Genomic DNA, 6502 nt, shown 5'->3' on the forward strand with positions numbered 1-6502 from the left:
GGACCAGAATGCTGCAGTCTGCCCTCATATATATGTGTCAGGAAACATGAATGTCAACCTTATTTTCCAACAATTATGTTGACTCCCATCTGCTTTAGGATCCAGCTCAAAGCACCCTGCATCTATTTAAAACTATTTGACAAGCTGTATATAAGCATAAATATGCTGTTTAGCTTTTTCTTAAAAAAAAGAAAAACAGAGACAGGAAAGAATTTTGTTGAAATATATTAGTGGATATTAAAAGCTGGAGCTTTTTTTAGCCACTATGTTCTCTATGCATCTAGCAAAAACAGTGCCTGGTTTACCTATTACAGAAAACTCCCGTGATCAAAATGTATTTCTGCTGCTGGAAATAATTGTAATTTTCTTATTGCTTATTATTTACACCAGGAGAATGAATCCTAATTCATTTTTGTTAGGTACTTAATGTGATTGCTCAGCTTTCTAAAGGGAAGACGGAGGTCAAGAATCAGAGTTCATGGAAGGATTTGCTTCTTTTAGATGCTTTCTGAAGGTTTCCATTGCACCTGGAATTTGTCAGCCATATCCTCTTGGGCTGTGCAGGGGGAGTATTATGCATGAACTTTTGGTGCTGGTGAAAGAGGATGCTCCAGGATTAGAGCCTTAAGCAGTCCTACACGCATTTCTTCCTGTTCCATTTCCCCTTCTTCCGTCCCAGCACTCCCAGCCCCGACCTGCATTTCTGTGGCAGAGATGAGACTTTGGGGATAGGCAATGGCAGGACTGTATAGTTAAAATGTGAGTATCTTGTGAGACAAAATTCACAGCTTTGCCCTGATTAGGTGAGATTAAAACCCTACAGCACGACTAAACTTAAAAACACTTATGGTTCTCTCTTGTTAGTCCAAAGACCATCTTATCTAAAACAGATGAGAGCTGCTCCTTGCTTTGGAATTCATTATGATTAAAATTTCTGCTTAGAAACCAATTATTGGTATTTAATGAAACGAACCCCTTTTTAATAACAGCGTCTATACTGCAGAGTAGTTAGAAATAAAACTTTGCAATAGTGTGTTATTAAGTAAACAGATAAGCAACAACTATTCTAACATATTGAAACAAGTTTAAGGAAGTGGGCTTTTTAGTTATGATTTTTTTTTTCTTTCAATGACAGTTGGGCGTTTAAATCCTGGGCTGCTTGGGAAACAGAAATCTTAGTCCTTAACTGAAATGGCAATTGAATGGGGGGGGGGAGGGGAACTGTCAGAGTTTGGAGCTGGATAAAAAGCTTCCCAGATTTTATAGAGAGTTTGGACTTGGGATTTTGATTTCATTCATTCAAAGGAAAGAAGCCAGGCAAGAAGTTATACATATTAAAATATTTTATATATATTCAAATATTTGTATGGCTCTCATCACTAGTTTTTCAGTGAATAGGTTTGGATCTGAGTTTCAGCAGCAGTCAAGAGCCTGGATCGAGGCTTTTAGGGCCATCTTTCATTCTAAATGGCTTCTGTGGGCTTATGATCCCACTTTTTTTTGGTTTTTGTTTGAAACTCAATACATTTTAGGCAGCACATTGATTTAAATTGGCAAAGTATAACAGAGCTGTCTGCAGATAATGACCTTGTGGATATCAGGGAAAGCTGACGCTTGTGATTGTCAACCTTGACCTCCAACCCTCTTTGCTTTAACTGCAATCTTTGAAAAGCTTTTTCTAGTCAAAGATCTTTGAGGAAAGGGCAAAACATAAGTATCACTTGTAGTGAATGTGCCATAAAAGCTTTAAAAAAGTAATCAATTTCTAATGAGGAATATAAAAAAAAATGAAAAAGATATATATATATATCAGCTCAAGCTTCAGGATAAATTGTCTAGGGATATGGGAAAAACTTAAAGGCAAAAAGTTCTGTGTTGCTTCCTGACATTTGAGCAAACAGGTTTTTGCAGCTGGGTGTAATTAGAAGTTAGAGGACTGTTTATTTAACAATGATATATTTATACATTTACTAGGAAATACAGCATTAGTCAGAGAGGCATTAAAATATCTGTTAAGCTATCTGTTACAGTATCTGCAAACTGAAGCCTTAAAGAAGTAGTAGTCTTCCATTCAATCATTTCTTAGTTTCCTGTAAACACAGTAAGAAAGGCATAATCCAAGGGGGAAGTTCATGGAGGTTCACACAGAGAGAGAGATGTGCACCTTTTAAGTTTATTTCTCTCTCTGATATAAATGTAACACCTGTTTACATCTCAGGACTTCAGATTTATTTTTTTTTCTTTTTTTATGTTTGTCTTTGTGTCACTTTTGTTAGGTTAGGAAATTGTAGTATGTCTGTGCCTGATGGGAAAACCTGAGCTCTGGTCTGAAAAATGCAAAACACTTTAGGACAGAGGGAGATTCAGGTGCCCAACTCCAAGGCTAACCTCTTACCTGCACAGCTAGTCCTAAAGACACCTTCGCTAGTGAAGTTTTTTGTTCACATGAAGCAATGCATGTCCTAAATGGCTTCTGTTATATTTGGTAGAGCAATCTACTAGACCTCTGTGTGGATCCAGGTGGAATTTGAACATTCCACTGAACATTCCATTTGAACAGGTTGTGCATTTCCTCCGTGGCCTAGCTCCTATCACAATATCAGTCAGAGCATATCTCTTAGACCAGGCTCCATGTGGACCGCAGCAGCAGCTTCAGCACTCATGAGAAGAACATGTGGAGAAAGGGCTACGTGGTGATGGTACTCCAGTTCACACAGCAATCATATGGTTAGAGCATTTGATGGTGCTGTGGTGCAGTCCCTTCCCTATGGTATGTGGGATTATAGCCCATGTTCTTGAAAAAGTGCCCCAGCTATCAGACAATAGTTGATGTATTGAAGATACTTGAATTTTAACTCCTCCTTTAAAAAATTTCTGTTAAGTTAAACAGCACAGGGAACTGAAGCCAGTTCTTCAAAGTTACAGGCCAGAATCCTACCCATTCATATTAAAACCAGAAGATGGAATTTAGTTCTAATATTTTTCTTGGGTGATTTCTTTTCTTTCTTCATCTTCTTGAATTAATTTAGTGGTGCTGAAAAGTTCTGAAATTATTTCCTGGACTAGATTCATTATTTAAGACAATGGGAGTTGTTTAGTTTACTTCACTGGGAATTAGAAAAGTAATTTATTAAAAGGCAAGATACAGCATGAACGAGCAATAAAGCCAACTCTCCCTTTTCTTGTTCCTCCTACAGAGACACACAGGCACTCTCGCATGTAGTTTCAGCTTTGATTGCTAATTGTGAAAATAGGTTGTTCTCCAGGCTTTTTCATTTCTTGGTGATTTGAAGAGAGGTTACTGGTGATGATATATGGGTACCTTCCCACTGCAAACTGGATTAATAACATGAATTCTTCTCACAGGTTTTATCAAATAAGTGCCAGAGCATAACATGCAGTATTTAGTATAGTTTTTTTTCTGGTTTGAAGCAGTTATGTGGTGTGATGTTCATAATGTTTAAATTAATTCCTTGCTGGCACATCTGCCCTGTAGATTTTAAAGGTGGGGAGCAAAACAGAGACTGTGACTGATCATAAGCAAGCAACCAGTGGGATGGATTTGTGTAGCATCTTATTAATAGTACTGAAGTGCAGATTGTCCCTTCACCACTAGACAGCATAAGTCATTACTGATGTGCTGTTATCACAGCTGCAAGAGCATTTACTGATAAATCTCTTGAAGTGTGCAAAGCCCCCACACCAGCTAGTGGCTTTATGCATGTGAAGAGTAAATGTGAAAGGCTTTTTTCTCTGCCCCCAAGAACATAAGTACTTGCCTTAATTACTGATTACTGCAGATCCTGCTCCTGTTCCTGTCGGGGTCAGATCTTTGCAGCTGATTTCAATGAGAATGTAATCAGGGCAATAGAGGATACGGTGCCTCACAAAGAAGAGAAACCCTTTTATAATAAACCTCAGTAAGCATGAAGGGTCTTACAGCTTTCTCTTCCCTGCAGAAAGTTGACTTTCAGCTTGGTATAAAAGGCAGACTATGCACTCTTAGCCCATTTGAGGACTTCTTCCATAGATAGAAAACTAAGCAATCTCAGAAGTAAAAAGTAAAAGAAGTGAACCTGGGGAAATAGCACCTGCAAAAATGCAAGGTTTTCAGATGGGAGAAGTTCTAAGTGGTGGAGAGTGTATACCGTGTTTTGTTTTACAGTGGAGAGAGATGTCGGTACTCTACCTGATGAATTCTGTTGGGCCATAGTTAATAAGACTGTATTTCTTTTGACCCCACCAGTTGTGGTTAGAAAACCAGCACTGAACAGTGCAATGATACTAGAGGGGGGGAAAAAACCCACCGACCTTTTTTTTGCTCTTATTCTTTTAAGCTTTGCTAAGGGAGGATAGAATAGATTGAAATTAATTTTATGGAGAATCTTAGAGAATATGCCTTAGGGCTTTTGCCTCTTCTGCTGTTAGCAATACTATTGGAAGGCTGCATGTATTGCTCTGCTAGAACAATCATAACCTTCCATTGACTTCAGGTTCCATCTTATTTACTTCAGTGACAGTGACTTGTGCAAACATGATTGAATTTAGACAAGGTGATTATTTGCGTGGTAAGTTCTGCCTTAAAATTGTTGATGTCTGCTTATTCTCCTTAATTTTAAACGTTAGAATTTATTACCCTACAAATACCCTTACCCTACAAATCAACCTGAACCTGTTTTTGAAGACTCCAGTAATTTTAATGATACATTAATTTTCACAGTGTTAAGAATCTTTTAATCTCACTCTGTCTTAGGATATGATTTTCACAAGCCCTCATCATTGATCTAATCCTTCTCGCACTGAAGTTTACAATAAGGCTTCCATTAAATTCAGTGGGAGGCAGAATTAGGCTGACTTTAATCTTTTTCAAAACAGTACCTGGTTCATATACCTGCTTGCTGCCTGAGCCATCAAATAGGAAATTGCAACTGAGATTATAGTTTGATAATAAACCTCTTTGTCTACAGTAAACTAGATGACAGGCTGGATCCCAGTCTTAACGGTAAGGGAAGTTTAGGCTCCTACTTGTCTGATCTGTAAATCTTCTGCAAAACAAACTAAAGAATTTGTCACTTTTAAGAGCCAGAAGGCTGTCTTGTAACTCTTGCTTCTGTTTATTGCTCCCATCCTTGCATTCAGTGCAGATAAAAACTCCTATAAGTAAAGACTCCAAACTTCTTTTCCTCATAGTAGCCCTAAATCGACTCCTTATTAATTATCTGTATTTTTCTGGCTGTATACAGGGATGGGCATGTAGAATATACGGTGGACTGTTGTGAGGTTACCATGCTGACAGCAATATTATTCTAAAGATATATTTCTACAATATGTTGTCTGACTCTGAACCTCTAATTCACAAGGAGGACATAGTAAATTCTGACTCTTCCTACAGATTCCAATAATCCTCAAAATCGAGGGCAATCTGTGCTTTTCCATTCTTTTAAATACCCAGTGGTCCTTCATCTTTTACAAACAGTCAACATTCTTATTGCTTGATCTTGTTGCTGCTTTCTGACTATTTTAATTCTGCAATTAGTCATGTGTCCTCCACAGAGCTGTGTAGAAACTTGATCAACTTTTCTGTACAGACAGGGGATGAGTTTTGGAACTGGCGTGTTGTGATGAGTCCATTTGGGACCCTAATGAATATATTAAACAGGTTGGGGAAGATGGGAATTGTTTTGGATTTATCTGAAAACAGTCTTCGGAGCAATTCAGCAAAACAAAACAAATAAGGAAAAAAAGGTTTTCAGTGCTTCAGTTGCAACTTTGCTTGCTTTGAAATTAAATGCTTCAGTTTTAGGTGACTTAAAACTCAGGCCCAGTTCCAAAGGAAAACATCTTGGTTTAAGAAAGGATGTTTTAGCCAAACTTCTAAATCATTTTGATTCGTTGCTCTTTCTTTGTGTCTTTCCCTTTCTTCTGTCTGAAACTGCCAAAGTCGTGGCACTAGAGCTGTAGTCTGACCTTTACTATTTGCCACTGCATTTTTTGCATGGTTCCAGTTGCATTGTCCTCACATGACATTAGAGCAGAAGACAACACTGAAAGCAAAGCCTGGACAGCCAGAGTTGCCTTGAGTGCCCTCACAGCCCTCGAGTCACATCTGAAGCCACCCCTCTGGGCTTTGCATATGTCATCTACAGAACAAAGGGAATAAAGATAAAGGCTAGCAGAAATTGCATTCAAGAAAAATGTCCTGGAAGAGATTTAAAAATTCCTGTCTTAAGGGTGGAACCCTACTACTGTAACTACTGGACTTGAAGGGGTTATAAACTCTTCTGTGCTTATTTTCTGGTTCTCTGTTGGCCACTGTAAGGAGTAAGAAGACTTAACTAAATGGAATACTAGTTCAAGCTGGTATGGTAACTTCCAAAATCTTCTCTTTGTAGCAAGATGGTTATAATTAACTGTCCTTTCTGGTGTTTGTGAAGATACTCAAATGAAAAAAAAAACAAACCACAAACCAAACTGCTATAGAAGAACAAAGTGCTATCAGTAG

Source organism: Egretta garzetta, unplaced genomic scaffold, assembly GCF_000687185.1.
Source record: "Egretta garzetta isolate BGI_Z169 unplaced genomic scaffold, ASM68718v1 scaffold81, whole genome shotgun sequence".
Taxonomy (NCBI): domain Eukaryota; kingdom Metazoa; phylum Chordata; class Aves; order Pelecaniformes; family Ardeidae; genus Egretta; species Egretta garzetta.